At 39.3% G+C, this 27,583-nt stretch overlaps 1 protein-coding gene across 3 annotated transcripts in view; it reads left to right on the top strand.

The window, feature by feature from the left end:
• Positions 1–27,583, top strand: part of CDKAL1 (CDKAL1 threonylcarbamoyladenosine tRNA methylthiotransferase) — a 951,890-nt gene that overhangs the window by 474,436 nt on the left and 449,871 nt on the right. The gene's annotated exons all lie outside the window — the stretch shown is intronic.

Below are 27,583 nucleotides of genomic sequence, written 5' to 3'. Positions count from 1 at the left end.
TGGTAAAGTCATGTTAAGAACATTAGTTTTTCAGAATGTTTGCATCAGTGTTTAACCATATTTTTTTTGCATTTGCTGTTTTTACCAAAAAAAGTTTTTTTTACTTTTGCTCAAAAGTCCAAAAATGCCATTTTGACGTGTTTTTCTGCGTTTTTCTGCGTTTTTCTGCGTTAGAGCATTTTTACAGCTGTAAAACTCCTCTAGAAACCCACTAGTTCTGGGGGTTTTTTCCAGCCAGCCAACAAACGCCCCTGCCAAAAAAACACTGATTACAGTCTATGTGCATGAACACATAGGATAACATGCTGGGGTGTTTACTGGCTGTAGAAAAAAATGCCAAAAGCCAAAAACAGCAGCTGTAAAAACGTCCAGTGTGCATGAGGACTTAATTTCATACTGATATTTAAAAACAAACTGCTTTTATGTAAAGTTTTAATTGTTTGTAAATGGTCTTATTTGCCATTAGTACTAAGGGCTCTGCTTCCTGCTTTCAGAGAAGTCAAACTGATAAGGACATGGCATATGTCACAGTTAAATTCCTATCAAAGGCATGGCTTGCAAAGAGGAGTTGAAAAATTGCACTTTGTAAAAACAGAGATGTTGGCAAACAAAGTTGTGCAGTACACTTCACAAATAAGAAGTGATGCTAAGAATGACTTCCAAGATGCAAGGGTAGTGGTACTATACAGTCTCCATGCAGATGTAATAACATGCTGTATACTGATAAATACAATCAGTATACAGAATAGGCACATATCCTGAGAAATACAGTACATCCAGTATGCAGAAAATGTGAAGTGGTATTGTGTCACATTTACAGAAAAAGAACATAAAGAGAATTATATCAAGCTTTTATAACAAGAAGTAGAACATACACACTATCTCTGTTGTTAAGATGTACTCCCTCTTACTTAATGTACAGACTCGTGATGCTGAATGATACATTGTATTCATGGGGATGGTTACCCCACTCTTTGTAACATTCTTGATTTATCCCAGTTTCCACTCTTAAACATTTGTCTGTATTAGTTGTAATATTACTAACTTCAAAAAACCCTACTAAATCTCTGTGGAACTATATAAAAAAAAAAATAATAATAATGGGCAGTAAAAAAAGAGTAGGGGCCATTGGATTGGTGGGAAGACGGAAAAATACACACGCACACACTCTCACTGTATAGTAGATTAAGAGATTTAGTTTGAGTAGTATGGTCAAGATTTGATTCTGTGTTCTTTTCCTATCCCTTGAATAACCATAGCAAGACCAATCCAACCCACTATGCTCAAAATGCAATAATCTTGTTAGATGGAGTTCTGCTGTAAATTTATCCCTAATCTACACCTATTACCATAGCCATATATACAATGCTGGAATCTGTGTGGCATTTAGAAGGGGGAGAAACATTTCTGTGCAAATTTGGGCCATGTCTGTACAAATCCTTTGAGTAATATTGAGGATAGCAGCAGGTTTGAAGATGGGTTAGTGGGTAACTGCCCATTGCTCTAATTGAGATATCTGGCCTTTATATTGCTATTTAGGTCTACTCTTATAGACTGTACACACAAAAATTTCTATAGGAGGAACAATTGGCCGACTATCTGATCATTAGTATACTGCTTTTAACAGCCAATTTCCACTTTCCGGCCTGCAAAAACTGAGGGTGCAAGCGAAAGTTTTTTTTTATTGTGCGTGAACACAACATCCAATTTTCCTTTAATGTTTACAGTAATCGTATGGAAATAATCAGATATAAAAAAAAAATGTGCATCATCAGAAGTGTAGGACAACCCTACACTTCCTCTTCTGCTACGCTGTTACATACCCACGTTTGCCTACGCCATTCGAAATTTTTCTTGCAAGCCAGTGCCATTCTGACTACATCATAATATGCACTTTTGTGGAAAATCAGACAATTGGTCATCTGATTTCTCATACTGTGTACTAGGCTTTAGTCTGTGTACTATAGTAGTATCTGGGACACAGCATAACATCTCTGGACTCTGATCCACATTGTGAGCCAAAGTTCCTTGACAGCTCTGTATTAATAAATTACACCTGTCATGAAAGGAATATGTAGGCTGTCAGGCCCGGACAGGGTCAAAAAATATGCCAAAAATTATTTTAGACTGTGCATCCTTTTTTTTTTGTTTTCCATAAACAAATTTTTTTAAAAAATTACAACTACCAGGTTCCCAATGTCTTTTTGTTATATTTAGCCTGCTTCAATCACTAATTGATTGTGGTCACTGCTCTCTGTTTTCTAGAGGGTATTGCACATCACTACCCCTCATCCATTGGCGACTGGGGTAGGATTAGATCAGTGGGAGTACTTTGGGGAAGGAATGGGATGAGTAGCGGGGGGCAATAGAATCCATGGCAGTGCTGGGGGAGATGGAATGATTGGCTGTAAGGGGGGTGATAGAGTAAGTGGCAGTGCTGAGGGGGATGGGATGTGATGCAGTGCAGGGTGAGATAGGATCAGTGGCAATGTTGGGGGAAAATGGGATGAGTGGCAGTGCCTGAGGGGGATAGGATCAGTGGCAGTGCTGGGGTGGATGCGCTGAGTGACAGTGCTGGGGGGATGGGGTGAGTGACAGTGCTGGGGGGGATGGGGTGAGTGGTGGGGGGGGATAGGATCAGTAGCATTGCTGAAGGAGATAGGGTGAGTGACAGTGTGGGGGGGGGGGGAGGGAAGGTCAGTGACAGTGCTAGTGCTGGGGGGGATGGAATTTAGTGGCAGTGCGAGTGGGTTATGGTCAGTGGCAATGCTGATGTGGGGGATGAGGATGCATATACAGACCACCGGGAAAGTGCCCAGTGTGTCCTGTGGCCAGATCGGCACTGTAGGCTGTTGTTGACATCTCCCTCTGAAAATGTTAGTAGCCCAACTATTATACTGAAACCTTGGCATCTATACTTGTGACTTGTTGGAACTGCTCCAAAGTTGATTTTTTTTTTTTTTTTTTTTTTTTTTTTTTTTTTTAATTCTGTGTTGCTTCATGCTTGTTTTAGTCAATGTCTAACACATAGTTGACAGCCAAGCAGTAAGCATTTTTAGATGAATATAAGCAGTGACAGTCCCCTACCTTTCGCTGAAAGCTGTAATTTAACACTGATCATGTCCATAAAAGCCTGTATAACACTTCAAGCTCATTGGCTTGAAATCTTTTTCTAGCTAATTATATGCTATCATTAGTGCATTTAGGAGACATGAGAAGAATGAAATTATGATTCGTAGCTCGGCCACTCAAGGCACATAAGCTTGGTTGTTCCCTCTACTAAATTACACTTAAAAGTTTTGAATATTCTAAAACTCTCTGGCTCGGCACGTGGGCTTAATTCTTGTTCAAGCTGGTAATTAGTATTATCCACTTTTTTTTTTTCTTTTCTCGCTGTACATACAGTCTTTTTATAAACCATCAGATGGAAAAAAAAGTCACGCACCTTCTCTGCCTAAAAAGTACAGTAACAGTTTTCAAGAAAAAATATATGTGGACATTTTTCTCCAGATATTTTTTGTGTATACCTAGTCCTTTATCCCTTTCAATGTATACTTTGTAGTTTGCTTATTAAGTCTGAAGTAGAGATTTAATAATGTGGTAAGAGAATCAAAACTAGAGAATTCAATGTGCACTTTGTCTTTTTTTGCGTTAGGAAATGCAGAGGTCAAAATCTAGCACACGGAGGGCATTTTCCCAAGTTATACATAGTTTGTGAGGTCAGGTTAATAACCTCAGCAAATATGTAGAACAATAGTCAGTGCAAAGCACCGAGTCACTGATTTTAGGGAATCCAGACATTCTCAGCAGAGTGTTAAGCTGAACCACATGGAGCTTTTTGTAATCAGTTGACTTGTTTTTCCCTTTTCATGTTCTAAAGAATGTATTTGTCCACATATTCTTGCTCTTTTTTTAATGCATGACTTGGTATGTTTCAACACCTGGAGTATAAACTCTTTACCAGGTGACTGTAATAAAAATGGCTATGCTGTTTTGCTGTTCATGTGTGATTCAGCAAAGTCAAGATATCCTTTTTTTTGTAAAATCTTACATTACTTGATAATATTATATGTTTGTGTGTCTACAGCATGAAGGCACTGTCCTCCTTCTCAATGTGCCTAGAGTTTACTAATTAGATATCAAATTCTGTGTTATTTTGCCCAATTCATTTTAAATGCAGGCTCATTTGAGTTAGTTAATCTTGGTTTGGATAACATGGTCTCTAGCTATGAGCATTGTGGGTGTTTCATGCCATTAGAGGCTGCAGAGTATGTCTTGCTTTCAAACTACAATGGCTTCTCCCCCAAGCACATAGATAATTACAAATTAATAAATAATATGAGTTGTTTAAGACAGATTTTCAGCTGACCTTTGGATACAGTATATTTGCATATATTTAAAAAAATACACACACACACACTTTAGTTTCCACAATGGTCTGGGGGAAAAAAAGTGCTTACCTATACATTAGTGGCTGTTGTCACCTTCAAAGTAGTCTCCTTGTGAAGTGACAAACTTTTTTAGATGACGGTGCCACTGCTGGAAACATTCCCAGAATTTGTTTTCCACTACACTGTGCAGTATCCTTGTCATGGCATGTTGGAGGTCCAGAATGTCATCAAGTCTGTGTTCTTTGAGGGCATTTTTTTAATTTTGGAAATTGTCAAAAGTCACATAGTTCTAAAGCAGTGAAATTAGGTGGTTTGTCAAATTTTGGAAATAATGTCTGGACCAGGACCTCATGAACAATTATGTGTAGAAGCATTGCCATGGTGGAGAATCCACTTGTTAGGCCAGAGCTCTGGTCTTATCCTCCAAACAGATTAATGAAAACTTTTAAGAATTTTCAAGTATTAGTGTTGGTTGACCATTGTAACATGTTTTTGTGTCATCGTGAACATCTTCCCGCCCCTCCGTAAATCACCTATGCCATTCAAAAACACTTGATATCTTAATGGAATGTTCACCATAAGCCCATTGTAACTAAATATTTACTCAGATTTTTTTCCAATTTTCATGCAAAGTTTAATGTTAATCCGCTGCTCCAGATTCCTGTCACTCATTTTTCGCCAACAGCACAACGCACAAATGTTAGTTCTTCTACTGCTCCATAAAAGTCCACTGGTCTGCGACCCAGGCAAGTGCAAGTTGCAGCATATCAGAACACGCTCGAGTCTGAGTGGCTGTGTGACTCACTACCATAGGGCTATGCTGTGGGTATTACGTGAATTAAACTGTTGCTGCTCTTGTGTATATGTGTGTGTGTTTATAACAACATAAAAAAAAAAATAGGGGCCCGGGGTTCTAATTTATTGTCCACCACAAAAGGTCTTCAGAGGTGCAGCTTATCTTCATACACTGCTCAAAAAAACTAAAGGAACACTTTTTAATCAGAGTATAGCTTTAAGTCAGTTAAACTCCAGGGATTGATCTGGTCAGCTAAGTAACAGAGGGGGTTGTTAATTAGTTTCAGCTGCTTTGGTGTTAATGAAATTAATAACAGGTGCACTAGATGGGCAACAATGAGACAACCCCCAAAACAGAATTGGTTTTGTCGGTGGAGGCCACTGACTTTTTTTTTTCCCTACTCATCTTTTCTGCCTGTTTTTCACTAATTTTGCATTTGGCTAGAGTCGGTGTCTACTACTACTGGTAACATGAGGCAATACCAGAACCCTACAGAGGTTGTACAGGCAGTCCAACTCCTCCAGGATGGCACATCAATACGTGCCATTGCCAGAAGGTTTCAAGAGCATGGAGGAGATTCTAGGAGAGCTGGACAGAAAGAGGTCCTTTACCCATCAGCAGGACCGGTATCTGCTCCTTTGTGTAAGGAGGAACAGGATGAGCACTGCCAGAGCCCTATAAACTGTCCTCTAGCAGGCCACTGGTGTGAATGTCTCTGACCAAACAATCAGAAACACACTTCATGAGGGTGGTCTGAGGGCCCGACATCCTTTAGTGGGCTCTGTGCTCACTGCCTGGCACCATAGAGCTTGATTGGCATTTGCCATTAAACACTAGAAGTGGCAGGTCTGCCAATGGCTCCCTGTGCTTTTCACAGATGAGAGCAGGTTCACCCTGGGCACATGTGACAGTCGTGAAAGAGTCTGGAGAAGCCATAGAGAACGTTATGATGCCTGTAACATCGTTCAGCATGACCGTTTTGGTGGTGGGTCAGTGAGATGGTCTGGGGAGGCATATCCGTGGAGGGATGCACAGACATCTACAGGCTAGACCAGCAATGGGCAAACTACGGCCCAGCGGACCTTTTAATCCGGCCCGCGGAGCTAGGCTCCCGCTAGGCTCCTCTCACAGTCCGCCCTGAAGACCGGTGTAGCATGAAAATCTGTCTCCTATGAGGATCTGTCCCCCTCGACGTATCTGCGCATGTGCCGGAGATCGCCGATCGGCTGCTAATGCCTGAAACTGGCACATGCGCAGATACGTCGAGGGGGACAGATCCTCATAGGAGACAGATTTTCATGCTACACTTCCGGCGCGGGAACACGGCGAGAGGAACGCGCGGAGCAAAGGTAAGTGAATTGACACAGGGGGGACTTGGGGACTTAATATGGGGGATGAATTAATATGGCGAATGAATTACTATGGGGGGGATGAATTACTATATGGGGGATGAATTAATATGGGGAATGAATTACTATAGGGGGGATGAATTACTATGGGGGATGAATTACTATATGTGGATGAATTACTATATGGGGATGAATTACTAAATGGGGATGAATTACTATATGGGGGATGAATTACTATATGGGGGATGAATTACTATATGGGGGATGAATTACTATGGGGGATGAATTACTATGGGGGATGAATTACTATATGGGGGATGAATTACTATATGGGGGATGAATTACTATATGGGGGATGAATTACTATGGGGGATGAATTACTATATGGGGGATGAATTACCATGGGGGATGAATTACTATATGGGGGATTAATTAGTATGCTTACTATGGGGGAATATTACTATACTTACTATGGATGACACATACACATCATTCATCTACTCTTGGTCCGGCCCCCGGGTCCAATATATGAACCCATTGCGGCCCTCAAGTCAAAAAGTTTGCCCACCCCTGGGCTAGACAATGGCACCCTGACTGCCATTAATTATGGGGTTGAAATCCTTGTACTTATTGTCAGACTCTGCGCTGGTGCAGCGGGTCCTGGGTTCCTCTTGGTGCATGACAATGCCCGGCCTCATGTGGCGAGAGTACGCAGGCAATTCCTGGAACGTGAAGAAATTGATACCATTGAATGGCCCCCACACTCGGCTGACATAAATCCAACAAAGCACATCTGGGATATAATTTTTCGGTCCATTTGACGCTGCCAGGTTGCGCCTCAGACTGTGCAGGAGCTCAGTGATGCCCTGGTCCAGATCTGGGATGAAATACCCCAGGACACCATCCGTCATCTCATTAGGAGCATGCCCCAACTTTGTCAAGCATGCATACAAGCACGTGGGAGCCATACAAACTAGTGAGTACCATTTTGAGTTGTTGCAATGAAATTTCAGCCAAATGGACTAGCCAGCTGCATAATCTTTTACTTTGATTTCCGGGGTGTCTTTGAATTCAGTCCTCTGTAGGTTGATAATTTCATTTCCATCAAATGATGGGGCATCCTTACTTTCGTAACGCATTACCCAATCCATATCAGTATAGACATCCAGCATGATATTTCCCCCCATTGAGATCCGATGTGTTTTCAAAGTGTTCCTTTAGGCTAGGTTCACATCTGTGCCGCTGCGGATCCGCACGAAAATCCATGTAGCCGCACCACCTGCACAAAGAAATGCGGACCCATTAGTTCTAACGGCACTCCTCCCGCACTGGAAAACACAACCGTACTGGAACTCGAAGTTCCCGTGTAGGGTGCGTTTTCAGAAGACGTGCAGGGACTTCTTCTCTGCGTGTCACTGGGCACGGGAATCCATTCAAATGTGCTCTCGTGCCCGCTCAAAATGCGGCCCGCACGGCCTCATATATGTGAACCAGGGCTTAATGTTTTTGAGCAGTGTATTTCAGTGTATTCGGGTCTGATTATTGTCACAATTTATATTGCAGGAGTTTCTGCTTATGTTACTTATTTATTTTAATTTTGACTTGAACCTAAAATAGTAACAAAGTATTTATCCCTGCTCTGTCTACAAATTGGATGGTGTAGAAAGGACACTTGAGGCTCTTCCAGATGGCTTTGTATATCACTGTGTTATCCAGCTATAGTACAGCAGGTCATGTATGCACAATGATGAAGCAATAACAGTGGATGCAGCTTTGCGTAGTCAGTAAAAGTCGTAAAACAAAGTATGTAGGGTTATTAGGGTTAACACACATGTGGTACCTTCAATGCTTAACATCTTTTAATGGCATAGGCCATGTTCTTTTTGCTGGATACTTCTCACTTAGTACAGTTCCACAACATTACAAGTGGCCTTTGATGGAAGGTCTCACTAGAGACTTTTAGGCAAAAGGCCAACAAGGCAGAGTGGCTGAAGTCATTCAAGAGATAAACAGTTTTAACATCTTGGGAAAATACTAAGTGATAAAAGGGTCTTGAAATAGACTCCTTGTTTGTGTGAGACATTCAGGGCCTCTTTTTGTGTGTATTGTCTCGATTCCCAATCATGTAGAAATCCCAGGTGAGCAGTCCTCAGCCCATAGGCAGTTACTTAGCTTCCCTATTAGTCTTCAGTATTTCTAGCTAACGAAAATACCACAATCTCCCATATACTTTAATGGTTTTAGCCTGCTTTTTGAGTTGAAAGAATTCATCTTCCCAACTGATGGATGACTCGGGCACCAACAGTGAATTTCACAGTTGTAACTAAAAAAAGTGCTTCTGGAAATACAGTTTTCGTTTTATCCTATGTTTATTTTGAATAGTGTAGATGAAACTATTAGAGACTGATTTATGATCTAATACAATAAGCAGCCCATTTTGTCTTTTCTAGTACATCCATTAAAGGTTAAGTTCACCATATATATATATATATATATATATATATATATATATATAGTAAATGCACATATTTTTGCAGGTAAAAAAAAGTTATTTTTAGTAATTTTCTTTTTACTCTGCAGCTTGTAAGGCACTGCATCCATGATCAGCAAATCACAGGTGCAATGCCAGAATCCTGCAGGCACTCCGTACAGCTGTCTGCCCAAACTTTGTGTGGCTAGACAGTTACTGTATTGCAGGAAAAATAAATGAACTACGAGAGCACTCACCAGTGCCCTCGTAGCTCATTAAGAGCTACAAGCCATCGGCCACGGTGACCAATGGTAATTGTACTTCACTCATTCACAGAACTTTGTGAATAAATGATATGGCCTTGTGCCCACGCTGTTTTCAAATTGTGACAGTGGGTGAGGGGAGAGGATTTCCTGCCCTCTGTCACCGGGAGGGGGGATTGGTTGGAGGGAAGGCAGGAACTGGAACATGTTGCATGTTCCACCCAAAATACAGGTGGAACATGTTGCGTGTTTCAAAGATTAACTAATACTAAAGCTGACTAGTATTTATTTATTTTTTAACTTTTTTGGTGGGATACAGCATGAACCACATTCATTATGTGTACTCTTGTGTATACCATTATACCATTACCTGCAGACAACTACTTCTGGTGGAAAAAAAATATTTCCAGAACTCCTACTGTTATTGTCCCACAACGCATCACATTCTGTGACATCGGCAGGGGAGATGTGTGAGACAATAGTAGTAGCTGAAGGGGTCAGGAAAGAAGCTCACATTTTCATGGTAGCGTCAACCGCTGTTAAACTCAATTCTAGGTTCACACTGATGCTGCTGCTGCTGCTTAATGCGTTTTCCTAGTGCAACTTTTTTTTTTTTTTTTTTTAAGGAGAAAGAGACTTTTATACACAACATTCTGCCAAAAATGCACTTTAAAAATGTACATGCAGTTTACATTCACTGCCATTGATGGGGTACAAAACATACTGCAGCTGCACCAAAGAAGCACCTGCACCTTTTAAAAAAACCCCACTGCAGCTGCATTGCATTGATGTGAACGGACACCACAGGGAATAATGTAATTTCCATGGTTGTGCAGTACAGCATGACAGCAAACACTGAAGAAAATGCACTAGTGTGAAAGAGGGCTTACAGCACTGGAAGAGAGTCTGGCAGGACAGTGTCCAGCATCTATAAAGGAGCCACAGTAGGGAGGATCCATACCAGAAGCATCTGTCTGAAGGTAATGGCACACACACCACTAAACACAGCTAATGTTTTTGGTGCTGTATCCCCCCCCCCCCCCAAAAAAAAAAAACTACTTCAGCTTAAGGAAATAAGTTCTCAGACTGCAGTACATCCAATGAAGTGACTATTTAACAGGTCTTCTATAGCATAAGTAGACGACCTATTTACAATTGTTCTCGACAATTCTTAAAGAAGAACTCCAGACAAAAATCAGATAAAAATGAATAGCCCATTAAAAATGTAATGAAAAAACCAAGTTTTGCTGTGATATTCAGGAATTTATCTTGCAGTATTTTATTCTGCTGCTTTGTCTCATGGCCAGTATTATTCAACTCGCTTCCTCAGAACCCAGGTCCTGCTTGAATTATGTATTCATGATTACAGAGCTGCCTTAATGTCTGCCTAGAATTCAGCAAACCTGTGGCCGAGCTATGAACATTCAACTTTTTTTTTTTTTTTTTTTGACCAAATAGTAAATTATTTTTACAAGAGAAGCCTTTTGCTATCTTTTTTTTTCCCCCTTTTCTCCTAGTAGTTAACATGGAAATATTCCAAAAGCCTTACTAGCTAAATGAGTATTCTTTCTGTAGAAATGGTTAGTATGTATGCAAATTGACTGTACCTTGTCCCCAAAAATCATTTTTTAAGTTAGTAATTCATTTATTTAGCCATCATATAATCTATTATGAGAAGCCTGTTAAAGTATTGATGATTTTACATTTTATTCATGGCTCTGTGTATATACTTTAGAGAACACAAGTTGCATTTTAGGAGTCCTGACATTTGACAGGTTTTCACATGCTTGTTATACTAGTGCAGAAGTCCAATGCATCAAGCTTTCACCAAGGATTAATGACGTCATGTGTTTTAATGACAAATTGCTGGATCTCTTTTGGCACTGGTGAATATTTTGAAAGATGTGAGATTTGGAAAAGTTATAGGCAAACAAACAAAAAAAAAAAAGAACGGTTATGGGCATAAAATACTGCATGCACCATGAGTAATTAAAGTATAAAACAACATCTAATCTCACATGAAGAAGAGTTTCACTGCTTATTGAGTCTATAGGACACAATGTGAAGAGAAACCTCCCTAGTGAAGCAGATGTGATAAAATAAAGTTAAAGCTGGCCATACATGCATCAACATTCTTCTGGTTCAGCAGGGATCGGCCAAATTTTGATCAATGTATGGGCATGGTGGTTGTACAGAAATAGATATTAAAGTACTTCCGCACTACCACTTGACTAAAATCCCTTGAAGTCACATGATCTGTGTCGCAATGCATTGGTTGGAGCAATATATGGAATAAAGGAGTTATTATTTTATTAAATTGTATTGTATAGTGCATTTGTACAGTGTTGGCAATTTTTGTCCTTACATCAGAGCACTGCTTCTAGCTACTGGAATCGACCAGGAGTTTGATCCATGTGGATATTAGGTCCACCATTAAGCGCATAAGACCTGTATGTTATATGGGTCAATATCAGAGGTGAGCGTGCAATTCACGTGGAGGTGGAGCATTGCTTAAACATGGAGTTGTTTAGAGAGTGCTGGCACATTGGCACTAGTAAAGGGTATCATGCATGAAAATGGCAGACTGTTTTGGGAGAATATTAATGTGTATATACACTGATTTATAAATTTAGAGAAATTGATTTTATTGGTATTTTGATATTATTGGAACACTGTGGATTAGTGGACACTACAGTATATGCATTTGTGTATGTCTATATGTTATAATTTTTTGAAGCATTGGTATTGCAGATTCATGTGTTTAAAGTAGAACTAAAGGCAATTTTTTTTTTCATTTTGGATAGAGTAAGGGAGGTTTATAACCCCTTTAAGATTTATTTTTAACTTCTGTGCCCCATTGGGGAGATTCACCATCACTTCCTGTCCCATAGCCAAACAGGAAGTGAGAATTCCCTGCAAATTTACCACTTGCCTACCTGACACTTATACCCCATTCATGCACAGGTGGGTGGGGGTGGGACTTCAGAGCTCAGCTGCAAGGGCCAGCATAGCTCTGTTAGCCCCACCACGCCAGAAGATTGTGGGAGTGGGAAAATTGATGGAGGAAATTTTCCAGGAAAGCAGGAGCCAGCAGCAAGAGGAACACTATTCATTAGTAGTAAGTCATATCCCTTGTGCTAATCTTTGCATTTGTATTTTGACTAGCCAGAAGGTACAGTAGGTCTCCCTGGCCCCCCCTCCTCTTGAGGAATGGTTGAGAAAAAAGCACTTCCTAAACTTTGCATTTAAAAAGCAAGCATATTAAGGTAAAAGGCCCCTGAAAAAAAAAAAAAAATCAGAAAATCTTGACTTGTTGGACTGCTAAAGTTGAGCGGTCCTTATGATGTGATACTTGCCTGCTACATGTTTGAAAACAAGCCCAATTAAGGTTAACTACATTGGGAAGAGAGGCCCAGATACCTTATTTTCATCCTCTAGGATAATTTGAATATTCAATCAACACTGAATTGCTTAAGAATATTTTTTTTTTGCATGAATCGTAGGGGTGATTTTTTTCTTCTTCCATTCACTTATCTATTCTGAGAAACCAACCAAGAAGTATCACTTATGTGGATCTGCAGCTCTTCATTGCATGTACTGCGTATATATATATATTTTTTTAATTAAAAATATTTTGATTAAAAAAAAAAAAAATCTAAAAGACCGATATGCATTACTATATTTTCTGTGTCCTAGTTTTACTCTCAAAGAAATATAACCATACACTGGTTTCTGCTTCAGGCATTTTTTCTTCGAGGCAGGAACGGATTGTGTTTGCTCTATATTCCCTACATAGTTTGGTGGTCCTCTGTGTTACTTAAAAATCTTCCTGACAGACTCACTATCACTTTACATTGGTAACCATACATGGCCTCAAAATGAAGAGATTTACACTTGAATTTGAGATTGCATGGCTTATGTGCTTGAAAGAAAACCTGCTGTAATTTGGCTGCATATACAGTAGACCATGGGAAGCAAAAGAGCAGAGTTCCTGTATTTTTAGTACTGTAAGCATTTTTGTTTCCAGGACAAATGAGCAGAACTTTCCGTTTAACATTTGGATGCAGAGTTGAAGGCTACTTTTTTTTTTTTTTTTTTCCCAAAAAGGAGTAAGGATATGGAAAATAACTGTTCTCTTTGACAGTGAAAATCACTTAATGGTTTTTAGCTTTCAAACTGAAAGTAGCAGCCTCTGCACACAGGTAAGCCACAGATGTTGCGATTTTCTTTCCTGCAATCGAGGGTTGCAGGAAAGAAAATCGCTCAATATCTCATCAACACAGCCCTATACTCGAAGTGCATGAGTAATTTGTTTTTGTAATCAGGGATTTTTGTCCTCATGGACTTCAATTGGAGCATCTGATAACTGGGCAGCACAGTGGCTAAATGGTTAGCACTTCTGCCTGGCAGTACTAGGGTTGTTGGTTCAAATCCCAACCACGGGACCACCTGCCTGGAGTTTGCATGTTCTCCCTGTGCCTGCGTAGGTTTCCTCCGGGTACTCCGGTTTCCTCCCATACTCCAAAGACATGCAGTTAGGTTAATTGGATCCTGTCTAAATTGTCCCTAGTATGTGTATGTATTTATTTCAGGTACTTGTATAGCACCGTCAATTTACGCAGCGCTTTACATATATATATTGTACATTCATATCAGTCCCTAACCCTCAGGGGCGTACAGTCAAAGGGCCCTAACTTACATTCATACATACACATACTAGGGACAATTTAGACAGGATCCACTTCACCTACCAGCATGTCTTTGAAGTGTGGAAGGAAACCCACGCAGGCACAAGGAGAACATGCAAACTCCAGGCAGGTGGTGCCGTGGTTGGGATTCGAACCAACGACCCTAGTACTGCCAGGCGGAAGTGCTAACCATTTAGCCACTGTGCTGCCCATGTATGAATGTAAGTTAGGGACCTTAGATTGTATGCCCCTTGAGGGTTAGGGACAGATGTGAATGTACAATATATATGTAAAAGCGCTGCGTAAATTGATATTTATTTATTTCAGGTACTTATATACTTATAATATAAAACACTACATGCATTTCCACACTTGAAGTACTCTCTTCCTCTAGAACTGCTCTCCTCCGCCTGTCCAGTCCAGCTTGGTTCATGTGCAAAAATGTTTGTACAAAGCTTTTAAAACACTTCAGTAAGGCGAGTTTACATAAGCAAAAACACACAAAAGCTTGAATCTTCAGAAGTGTACTTTGTTCAGCTGTGAAAGCAGGCTTAGACTAATAGGACATTTTCCACCTCCAGGTGAATGGACACTGGCAAGAAACAATGCTGAAACCCAGCCCTGCATAATCTCTCCCATTTCAACCTTCCTTTATTTTTTTTGCTTGTGTCCTTAGGTGATGTATTTTTTTTCTCCCTGCTAGGGAGAAAAAAAGACCTGCTAAAAACTGTTACATAAAATATGCAATAAGAATGTGATAATACGTGAATCAGTATTAAAACATTGGGAAATTATCTAAATAACTATAATGCTAGCTATATGAACATTATAGACATTTTAGCATGCACTATATTTTATAATGAAAGTAGTTAATTTAGTTTTTGAAAGTGAATGCACTGACCAGTTGTTTTAAAAGATGCCCTGACACCCTGAACTAAGTCATCAAACTAATGAAGAAACTAGAGGCAGGTGAGAGTGACATTAGACTGCACAATAGGATCAAATGGAATTGAATTCAGGTCACAGAGCTTCCCTGTCTATCTTCCTCTGTAGAGAGCTAGCAGAGAATTGTAAAAGCCAAGCAGAGGTGCTTGCATGGCAGACTTGGATTGATTGTCCCTGAAACTGCTGGCAATATTTGACAAACATTTATGTCAGGCCTTCCCTTGGCAGATGGTCTTTGAGATTTTAGAGTTGCAAGGGGAGATGTATTTCAGTTGTCTGGGCTGTTCTTTAAGCTGCCAGAAGAATTCTCAGTAGGACAGGGAATAGGATAGAGGTTACAGAGTTATTGATAAGTGCACGAAGGTCACAGCTGAGGGCCTGGAGACTAGACAACCTGCAAAAATTCATAATGCCCTGAAATAAACAAAAAAGCGCTCTCGAAATGTTTATATTACAGATACAGAAAAAGCATGATGTGTTCAGGAAATCAATAAATTCTAAAGGCCTGTCACTGTTTGCTCTTAACCTTTTCTTATGAGATAGCTTTTGTAATCTATCATAAGCTTCTGACAGTGTGTATGCATTTGTGTTGTTAAGGCAGAGTCTAAATCGTGCCTGCTTTACTAGGTAAAAACTAAAATCCAAACTCGAATGATTTTCTTCATATGTTTCTAATGCTCACAGTGTGCCCATCAAGTGTTTAAATACTTTGCAGCAATAAAGGTGTTGAAGGGTAACTCCACTTTAGTGAGAAAAAAAGTAGCAAATAAAAAAAAAAATAATAATAATATAGCGTATACAGTTGTGACTCAAGTCATATTGTAATTGAATGTTATAAATAATTACCTTTCCTTTTCAATCTGCAGCTCTGCAATTTTCTGTAAAATGTAATATGGCTACCTGGAGGCATTCTGTACACAGATGGTGTACAGAACACCTGCTGAAAATGTCATTTCCTGCTTGAGTGATTGGCGCCCTGATTTTCTCAGAAGTCTGTACAAAGATACAAGTCAGATTTTGAGCATCCCCTGCAACAATAATGTTGTTTTTGGTGAGATGCTCCCAAAGGGAAATCATGTCTAAAGGAATGCAGACCTTGCTAATTTCCTCATTAGAACCCTGCAGGTGCAGCTACTGATTGATGATTATAAAACCACTCCCATACAGATTCACTCTGCACATGAAGCCAGACAAACAGCTTTTTCTTCAGAATAACAAAAAGTTGAACTCTGCAACAAAATCTGGTAAAATCCCTGCAATGTACATAGATCACCAAGAGGGGAATGTTTTTTTTCTCAATAAAATGGGATTTACTTTTTAAATGTAAAAAGTTTTGATTTTATTTTATTTTTTCCCTTAAAATAGGCAAATAAAAAAGGTGAGAATGCAAACTGACAGCCGCATTAGCAATCAGTCCTTATAGAGTATAAAGGAAATACCAGGGTGTCTGTGGTAGGTTAACAGACCTGTCAAAGCTATGTGGGGCATTGTAAGTCCATAGGTGTTAGGCTACATTCACACTAGTGTTGTGTGCAGGCGGCATAGAGGCATTTGGGAAGCGTTTTTACCGCTTCCCAAACGCCTCTGACAATTCTGCACATTGCAGCACATGGTGCTATTCTAACGGGAGCGTTAGCGTCGCGGCAAAACGGACGCCTCTGGTTGAGTCAGGAGGCATTGAAGCCTCCTATTCTAGTCCATGCGGGCATTTGTGGCGCGGTTGTGAGGCGTTTGTGGAGCGGTAACACCATTTAAACTTCATTATAGGCGTTTTCCGAGTGTTAACGCTCGGCAAACGCCACTAAACCGCACATGCAGCGTTTGCAGAGCGTTAAAAAACACTCCGCAAATGCCGGACCAACGCTTGCCAAATGCTATAAGGGCGTTTGGCAAGTGTTGGTTAAACAGTCAAGTGTGAGCGAGCCCTTAGAGCTAGGGGCATCAAGCAGTACTGGAGGACTTTTGGGCGTGGGTTGTTAATTGGCATTCTGAGTGTTAGAGGGTATGTCCAGCTGTAGCACAGACATGTATGTCACTTAAGTACTGAGTTGTGATTTAAAGGTGCAAATAACATACATAAGTACAATAGGATCGATTGTGTTTAGCATTGAATGCAAAGAGTAAACTCTGTAGATAATGTCTGTAAGAAGAGAAGGGGCCCTTGGAGGACCCCTTCACACATGTTTCTGTGAAAATATTGAATACTGTTGACATGAATAGTTTGGCAACAGGATCTTTTTAAATGGGTGTGAAGAAGGGAAGCTTTCAAGTAGCCATTACCAGTGTAGTGCATGGGCTGTGCACGTTACTCATATAAAAATATGACTATAAGATTAGTGTTTCCTGTTGTACTTTCAGTGTTGGATAGGTTGGATAAAGGTTGATGACAGTTGACTGAGTTAGTCAAATTCAGTTTCTGAATACTTTATTAATCCCAAAGGGAAATTATGAGGGTAAGACATAAATGAATTAAATATTTGTTATGCAAAGTAACCATTGCTGTGTCTAAATACAGTTTAGATTATTTATCTCTTTATTCAGAAGCTTTGGTGAGACAATATATCTGGTTTTGTGTTATGTTAATAACCATATTGTAATACCAATCACCTGACCAGTTCAAAATTGTGTTCTCTTGTGTTTTATAGTTTAGAAAATGACTACCTTAAATAAAATGTTTATATATATATATATATATATACACACACACACACACACACACACACACACAGGTGTACTTCGGTTTACGAATGCCTCGGTTAACGTAATTTTCGTTTTAAGAATGAAAATCCATTTTAAAAAAATGCCTCGGTTTACAAATTTTTTACAAATTTGTTTCCCTATACGAAGTGTATGTTAGTGCCTATTTCTAAATGCAATTGCCGGCTTTTTTTTTCTTCACTATAGCTCACAGAATTAGCTTTCACTTTCCCCGGAGCTAAAGGATACTTTGTTTCTTTTATCTCGGGAAACAAACTAAATGGAAACATTGTTTCTTTTAACTTGGGGAAATAAACTAAAAGGAAACGTTCTTTATTTTAGCTGGGGGGGGGGGGGGGGAAGTGACAGCTGATTCTCTGAGCTATAGTTAAAAAAAAAAAGCCGATAATTACATTATAATTAATGATAATAATGATAATTTACAAAAAAAAGCCGATAATTACAAAACTGACACTGACCTATAGTGACAGCGACTTTTTTTTTTTTTTTTAAACTTTTTTTCTGACCTCCGGAAAGGATTAATTGGTTTTCAGTGCATTCCTATGGGAAACCGCGTTTCCGTTTTTACAAATTTTTTGCAATACGAAACGTCTTGGAGACCGTATTAAATTTGTAAAACGAGGTACACGTGTGTGTGTGTGTGTGTGTGTGTGTGTGTATGTATGTATGTATATATATATATATATATATATATATATATATTATGGTTAGGCTCTTTGTTTTTTTATGGTTTTTTTTTTTTTCTTTCTTTAGGGCTTGTTCACACTACTAGAAAGCAGTGCTGGAGAGCTGGTGCACCGCGTTCCGATTGCAATGCCCTTGCGATCTGCTGTTGGGGCCAGTTAACGTCACCCCAAACTCAGGTCACATGGCATTTGCCCATACTGACCCGCACCAAATCACATGGTAGAAAGTACCATGCGATTTGGTTGTCGTACATTTAAAAAAGTAGTGCATGCACTACTTTTGGTGTGGTGTGATTTCAACCAATTCAAATGAATGGGCTTGAAATTGCACTGCACAGAGCTGCAGATGAATCGCACAGGAGTGCACAGCCCGTTCCTGTGTTATTCAGCTCCTTTGGTTAATTTAATGTCAGGTTGTATAAAGTTACATTTTGAGAGTGTCAATCTGCAGGAAAGGAGCTTTTGCTGAGCATTCTGTTTTGAATAATATTAATTGAATCCTGTATCATGCTTGCTCCGTATCTTACATACATATGTGTAAAGCAAATAAGTTATATAAACTACTAAAAAAGAAAAAAAAGTAGCCTATTAGCATGATTCAGTGCCATTCATTCTTAGTGGCACCACAACACACCACCTTAGTATACCTGCATTGCAGAGTTAAATGCAGCAGTGCACTATCGTGTGTTGGGTGTGCAATATTTTAGTCCATTGTGATGTTTCAGGCTTTTATAAATGAGCCATTTTAGTTTCCCCCTTAATCAATGAAGGCGATTTATGTACGATATGTATGTGATTGACTTGTGATTAACTTATGTTAAGCGAAATTAAAGGAAATTTAGCATAAGCTGCAACAGCTTTTCCCACAACCTTATATATATTTGTAAACATTTTTATTCAGAAACAAAGATATGTAGGGACAGTTATTCCCCCTCCCCTTTTCCTTTATGGAGTTCTGTAGGTGCGTTTCATCATTGACATTTTGTAATATCATGAAACAGTTAATATAAAAATCTCACACCAGTCGCAGCGTCCATATTTTTGTATACCAGAGGGCCTTTCTTCCCTCCAAGGGCATATGAGGTGTACCTTGGGCCATGTATTCAACTATTGATGAGGACATTTGGTCAACATACTACAATCCTCTTCTTCTTGTCCTCTTGATGTAGCTTGATAAGTGGGTTGAGAAAAAGGACACGTGTGAAAATTAAACAAATGGAACCCCTGGACTAGTGACATACACTTTGTATGAATGAAAAGAAGGGGGTAACCACCTCTATGGTAGTCTTCTGAAGAGGGGTATTATTGGTAGCATGCTTTTATTGTACCTCCATAAAAGGAAAGTGGATTTGTACATTTTTTAACAATATGTGAATAAACATTGTAATATTTTCTCTTTGATTTTGTGAAAGTTATAAGTACCTTAAAAGCCTAACCAAACTTTTGGGTATTTGTAGTTGGGTAATGTATTGGGGCTATGGTACTTTATAATGCTCTTTGACAGCACAACCTACATATAAATCTGTACTTTAACAAAGATATGAATTCTGCCTTAGATCTGAATTCTACTACTGAATTCTACTACTGAGACACCTGTTGCAGTGCACCACAATGCACACTGTTGTCTGTTGTGGCGCACTCTGTTGTGGTGCACACTGTCAGAAAACGTTTTGCAGGTCTGATTTTATTTTTTTTTTTCTAGTTCTGTTGCATTGACAACCCATTAATTTGACTGGATGGGCTTAACAGAATGAGATTAATTTACTAAGGGTAAATAAGCTGTTCACTTCACAAGGGAATTTAACCTAGAACATTATGAATGTGGTGGCACTGACTTTCATCACCCAATAATGTGGAAGCAAAAATGCTGATTTTTTTTTTTTTTTCAATTTTCCTCTTATATTAGGATTTTTTTTGCAAAATTACATTTCATTGCATTCACTGAGGTCCAGAGCAAATGCTGTAGCAAAGTGAACCACCTTTTTGCCTTTATTCATCAAACCCATAGTGCATTCATGCAAATCACTAAAATGGCAAAGTATGACAGGGCCCTTACTGTAAGTTTTCCCTGTGTGATTGATGATTCATGTTTAACTTGCAATGCCAGCAATTTCACCTTATTGTGAAATTCAGTAAGGATGGCCATACACTATACGAAAAAATTGGTTGAAATTCTAGTGATTTAAACATTCAGACGATTTTCTAATAGTGGATGACAAATCATCGCTTTCAAAAGGCTGGTCATACACTATACAAAGAATCAATTGAAATTCTAGTGATTTAAACATTCAGACGATTTTCTGACAAATGATAATCACTTTCACATTTTCAGAGCTGAGTAAACAATTGAAAAGTTTAAAATGTTTTCATTGAAGGAATTAAATTTGTAAGATTAGTGGCTTTCATGCACAGTAAAAATTGTTTGATTTTTGTGCGCATGAGTAAGGTCGATTTTTATTCTGTTCTTTTATTTCCTTTTTAATGTGACCAAATCGAACAATAAACCAATTCATTTATGTCCATTAGCAATTTATCATTTGAAATTTGATCACTTCATGATGGTAGTATCTGTAGCACTGCCAAACTGTTTCGTTTTTCGAAAACACGATCAACCAATTTTTCTTACAGTGTGTGGCCAGCATAAAACCGAATTTCCAGAAATAAAGTTATGGGGGCATAAATCAAATAATTGCAACTAATCTGAAAACCTCATTGGTAGTATGTAGCTTTTATTTTATTTTTTTGAGTTGGGTAGGAAAATGTGAAAATTGTTTTGTATAATACCAAAAGATAAAATAAAAACATCCACAGGAAATATTGTCCTGACATTATCCCTCGCAATCTTAGTTTAAAAAATGTGGGTATTATAAAATAAGAAAAAGAAAGAAACAACATAGCATGCAGTCTTTTATTTATGGTTCCATTAAGATGGGGATCACAGAACGACACTTTGATTTTTGTTCGGCTGTTCGATGACCTTCTGATATACAATGACAAAAATGATTTGTTCCGTACTTATTCATCAACCTTGTAGCGGTGCTTGATACTGTGAAACACAAAATTTAATAGAGGACCTGAAAGATTTCTGTGGCCTTGGTGACATGAGCCCTAGCTGGGTCAAATCTTTTCTCAATGAAGTGTGACTATTCCACTTGAGTTGATATGAAGCTTCCAGATTTTCTATAGGGTAGATAAACTCTTCTTCACAAGTCTATCAGACTCCTGCTGTTTATTTATGCTAAACCTTGTCATGTTAATGTACTGTACGCCATAATGATCTGATAGTTTACTTTTTTTTTCCCCGAGGTTCCTACAAATCCAGTTAATCACTCTTTGGTTTCAATAATAAATGATCTTTTTATTGTATAGTAAAATCACCAGATGCAGCTATCACATATAAGAATTGGTAAGCTGCATTAAAATGTTTGCTTTTGGGTTCAATACTACTTTAGTGCCAGTTCAATACAGTATATGCAGATTGGATGTGGTTTGAACCGCATCCAATCAGCATGACATGTGAAATAACATTGCTTCCTATGGTGCCTGTTCACATACCTCTGGTGCACTGGCAGTGGGGATTGAAAAAGAGTCCGATTTCTGAGCAGTGCGGTCTGATTCAGGTGTGAATTGCAGACTATTGACTTCTATAGGAACTGTTTCTAAACCGCACATGTGTGAACACGATAAAATCCTGATCTGAATCGCTGAACAACTACTGTATCACTTAGCTGTGAAACCTGAGCTTCAATCCACACCGCACGTGTGTGAACCAGCTCTTAATGTATTGTTTCCTTAATCCAAAGATTGTGATCTCAAGAGCTGTTGGTTAGATACAGTATAGCATATAATGTGGTAATTTGCTTCCTCCTGCCAGAGCCTAGTGACTATAGTAGCATCTTTATTGGTGATTAATGTGCTACAGTAAAAAAAAAAAAATTACAAGTCAGCAGCTACAAAAACTGAAGCTGCAGACTTTTAATATAAGGACACTTACCTGTCCAGAGATCCAGCGATATCCTCACCTGAGCCGATTCTTCAATTTGCTTCAGATGCATGTGCCGGCATCTTCAGTAAGGCTGAAGTTCCGCTTTGTATATTTTTACCTACAGGTAAGCTTATAAATCTTACCTGTAGGTTAAATGAATATCTCCTAAACGTTCACCGCTTAGGAGTTATTTTAGGTTTTTTTTGCAGCCGGTGCAAGCTCTCTGAAGGAACGGCATACCCATGCCCTTCCTTCAGAGCACTGTGCTGTGTCCTGAGACTCCCTTGACATCATCGCGGCCCAGCCAGTCTTACGGCCGTAGCTCGTGACCCCGGAAGGAAGGCCGGGTGAAGATGGAAGCCTCTACAGCGATGACAGTGCGCCACTGTAGGGCTTCATTTTAAGGTAAGTTTTGCATAATATGCTAGTGTGTGATGCATGCTAGCACTATATGTCTTTACTTTGCAAGGTTTTTTTTTTAATAAACAGATGTGGTTTACTACCGCTTTAACATGTTTTATGTTTTTAAATTCTCACCTTTCTTTGGGAAAAGCCATTTGCCTTGTAAAGCCATGTCCACGTGGAGTCAGTCTCTGCTGTAAATCATGCAGATATGTGTCTTAAAGTCTTCACAAAGCCTAAACTTTTGATTATAGTGGGGGTGGGGGGAGTTTGTGAAGCAGAAAATCAGTTTGTTACATATGAGGCTATGTAGACACAGACCAGCCAGGGTGCCCATGCTGACCCCTGTTCACAGTCAAAAGCACCTACAATGGGCACATGAGCATCAGAACTGGACCAGAGAGCAATGGAAAAAAGTGGCCTGGTCTGATGAATAACTTTTTCTTTTACATCTTGTAGACAGCCGGGTGCGTGTGCATCACTTACCTGGTGAAGAGATGGCACCAGGGTGCAGTATGGGAAGAAGGCAAGCTAGCAGAGCCACTCTGTTGCTTTGGCCACTGCTCTGCTGGAAATCCTTGGGTCCTGCCATTCATGGGAATGTTACTTTGACATGTACCTCTGAAAACTATCATAATGATTCTTCATTGTTGTTTGACTCCTTTATGAAGACCTATGAGTGTCTGGTGATCTCTTCACATAATTCCTTTTTCTATGGGAGCAGTTTTAAAAACCGCTTCTGTTTTTATGTCATCTGTATGCTAGGAAATAACAGCAGTCACCTACATATAATTGAATAGCCATAGTGTGTCCTCTATTTCTTTATTGCATACCCTGCATTTTCCAGTGTAGACTTTGCCTGCAGTTAGTTTTTGGTCAGTGTGATAATGTATATGTTCTCCTGTTCCCATTGTTGTGTTCTGAGAAATAGGCAAACATCCCTGGTAGTGTTATATTTTCTTAATAATCAGGTCGGAAAGATTTTGTTCCCTTAGAGGAACAAAACGTAGCAATTTATTATGTTGTTTACTGCAAGAATATTGCACTTTATATAGAACTAAGTTTATTTGCAGGTGATATTGGTAGTTGTAGATTGGCAAGACTCTGAAAACAGTGACCTTGTGTGCCTTGTGAAGAGAACTGTATCTTAAAAATCTGCTCAATTTCCTATTCCATTATAAAACATATACAGTATCACTACAGCACAGGCCCTCTAATGGAGTGTTAGCGCCAAAATGATCTTGATGATAGAGAGAGAAATGTTCATTTGAAGTGAGTGCAATCCTGCAAGTGAGACAATTACAGTACCATTTACAGCAACGTAAACATGTGTAGCTCTAAATTGTATCATTTTTTTTCTTTCCCCTTTCCTTTGTTTGATTTTTTTCTAATCTATCACTATTCAAAGTCAAGGGGAACTGAATTTTTAGATAAGTAGGAGATGGTGTGGTTTCCATTATATTCTACTGGGTTACTTGTAGCCAGAAGAGAAGCTTTGTTTTCCATAGTATTCTGGGTAGGTTCACATATAGGTAGGTGGTAAGTCTGAAAAATGTTGTGTAAAGCAGGTGCAATACTTTTTTTTTTTTGTGGGGGGGGGGGTTTACCTGTTTTCCCTAAAGATGCCTCCATGTTAATTCACCTTTTGCCAGTGCCGCAGCTCCATTTCTTTTGTATGCTTGTTTCATACCTGTCTGCAGAATGCTCTCTACATATGTTACTATGGATGAGAAATAGAGGTGTATGCAGTGGCTGCACTCTTATAATTCAAAGTGGCTTCATAACAGGGGCCACAGCCATTTACGCTGAAAGTTTTTTCAAGTACAAAGCTTTGGTATTCATGGGTACATAATACATTTTGCAGCTAAATTAAAGTGCTAATAAAGACAATAAAACAATAAACATGTCATACTTACCTGCTCTATGTGGTGGTTTTGCACAGAGCAGCCCCGATCATCCTCTTCTGGGGTCCTGTGTACATTAACACAGAGTCTTGGGTTGCCCTGCATGTCCATTCACACAGCCGTGGGTCGGCATTGCCCCACCCCCTCTCTCTCCTTATTGGCTCACTGGCTATGATTGACAGCAGTGGTTGTCAATGGCTTCTGCTGCTGTCTCAGTCAATGAGGCGAGAGAGTCCCTGGAGAGGCGAGGCTTTCGTGTACATCACTGGACCGCGATGGGGCTCAGGTAAGCATCAGAGTGGCTGGGGGCCTGCTGCACTCAGGTTTTTTTACCTTCATGCAAAATGTTGAGCCTTTACAACCACTTTAAGCATCAAACATTTGAATATTTCTTTACTGGAGTGGCTACAAATCTGCTATTACTAGAAAAAACAAATTTCATTTAAAGTAAGCCTTTCATAAACTTGGCATATGCTAAAACAATTTGTAAATGAAGGTTGCTTTCATTGAGAACATCTTATAAAACAGACCAGTAGAGCAACAGACAAAAGCAGCTACAAGTTTATTTCCACCTTTGCAGCCAAACTGGGATAACACCTACTTTGTATTTGTTACATGTCCCCATTTGTGTGTGTGTATATGTGTGTGTGTATGTATGTATATATGTATATATATATGTGTATATATATATATATATATATATATATATATATATATGTATGTATATATACACACACTCACACACATATATATTTACATACACACACTGCATTTAGGCATGTAAATGTGGTGAAGACAACTTGCTGAAGTTAAAACTGAGCATCAGAATGGGGAAGAAAGGGGATTTAAGTGACTTTGAAAGTGGCATGGTTGTTGGTGCCAGATGGGCTGGCCTGAGTATTTCAAAATCTGCTGGTCTACTGGGATTTTCACGCTCAACCATCTCTAGGATTTACAGAGAATGGTCCAAAGGAGAGAAATTTTCCAGTGAGCGGCAGTTGTGTGGACGAAAATGCCTTTTTGATTCCAGAGGAGAATGGGCAGACTGGTTCAGCTGCGACATTCAGTGGTAGGGTCAGAATTTGGCGTAAACAACATGAAAGCATGGATCTAGCCTGCCTTATATCAACGGTTCAGGCTGGTGGTGTAACGGTGCTGGGGGTATTTTCTAGTAAAGTGTACCTCATAAAGTGGCCCGGTGAGTGTGTATGTATGTATGTATATATATATCTATATATATCTTCAGCATATAATGGCAAAGGGTGATGGGGTGTGTTGGGGGATCTATTGATACTGGGGGAGTCAATTGTGGCCAGGAGGGATCTAATGTTCAGGGATTTGTCTATTTTTCCTGGTTGTCTTTTGATTCTGGTTGCTGGGAGGTCTATTATTGCTGGGGTGGATTTATTGTTGCTGGTGGGTTATTATGTTGCAGGAGGGTTTGTTGTTGCCTGAGGGGTCTGTTGTTTCTGGTAGCACGGTATTTTTTTACTGCAATAACAAATTCCTAACAAAATACCACAGAATGATACTTGGTTCTGTATTCTCTAAAAGGGGTGGTACTGGGAGGTGGGTAAAGGGGTGGGACCAAGGAGCAGTGCTCAGAGGTCGATAGGGGCGAAAACAAGGGGTAACTCAAAAGGGGGAGTTCCCCCTTATGATTTTTAATCATGTGCAGATTCATGTGACAGTTGCTGCAAAATGTGTGATTGAATATTGAGCTGAGCTTGTCCCTCAGAAAAAGGAGCAGAAGCTTCTTTTGGGAGACAAGCGTACATGGGGCAGGCTATTGAAGTGAATAGGCTACCCTACGCATGAGGAGTACTACTGCTTCTATATCGTGCTTTAAAAGCTGTGAGTGGGAGCGCTTGTTCCCACTACGTGAAATCTAAACAGAGCCTAAAAGGTAAAAAAATATAAAAAATTGAATGTATGCTGTGTGAATGGCAACACCAACAAACATGGTGAGGTTTTCTCAAAATTGACTGCAAAAGTGGAAATACACTTTAAGGCCTCCCCCTTAATTCCTGAACCTTTCTTTGGTAAGTGGGATGGCTCATCATGTTAACAGACCAATAAGTAAGCTTCCTGCCCAAACTCCACTTTTAATATAAATGTACATGCTTCATATTTGAGTTGTTTGTGTCTTTGGATCTACTGTTCATTTTTGCACATGGCTTTCATCAAAAGTAACCTCTATTATTAATTTTTCATTATGTGCTAAATTTGAAATGTCCAGACTTGTAACAAGTTTACTTTAAATATCCTATTAGTGTATTGGCTAAATACAGTGAGGTGTTGAAGAAATCGGAAGTAGTTTATATATCTCTGAGATTCCAGTTGCAAAGTCTCTCTCACTGCAGGTCCCACCCCTATCATATAACACATTGAATTTCCAAATACAGGGGCACCTTTTAGCACACACTGGTTTATTTACTAAAACTAGAGATTGCATAGTCTGGTGCAACTCTAAATAGAAAAAAATCAGCTTCCAGGTTTTATTGCCAAAGCCTAATTGAACAAGCTGAAGTTGGAAGCGGATTGGCTACCATGCATAGCTGCACCAGATTCTGAGTGCTCTAGTTATAGTAAATCTCCCCCAGTCTAGTTATAGTAAATCTCCCACGTCTCTGCTACGGCCTCGGTTAAACAAACTACAAAGATCTAATGCGCAGAAAATGGCTGGCTAAACCACACAAGTACTTTTTTTACCTCTATTTTTTCTTTATATTGGCTTTTGAAAAATACTAAAAGGGGTATGAATAGTTTTTCAAGGCACTGTATAGAGGTTGGTAAAAAGTTTGGTGTAGCATAACGCTTTTGGTAGTAAATTAGTACATTTTGTGTAGAGATGTATACATTAGACCAAAAACAGGGACAACTGACAAGGAGGCATTTGGTCTTAAAAGGGGGACAGTCCCTCCAAGTGGAGGACAGTTTGGAGCTATGAATTATCAATTGGGGCTGCTGATAGATTCTGTTATCG

Source organism: Staurois parvus, unplaced genomic scaffold (genome assembly GCF_062004578.1).
Source record: "Staurois parvus isolate SC_StPar_1 unplaced genomic scaffold, SC_StPar_1.0 ptg000287l, whole genome shotgun sequence".
NCBI classification, from domain to species: Eukaryota; Metazoa; Chordata; class Amphibia; order Anura; family Ranidae; genus Staurois; species Staurois parvus.
The sequence above is the reverse complement of the archived record's forward strand: the minus strand, read 5'-3'. Positions and strand labels throughout refer to the sequence as shown.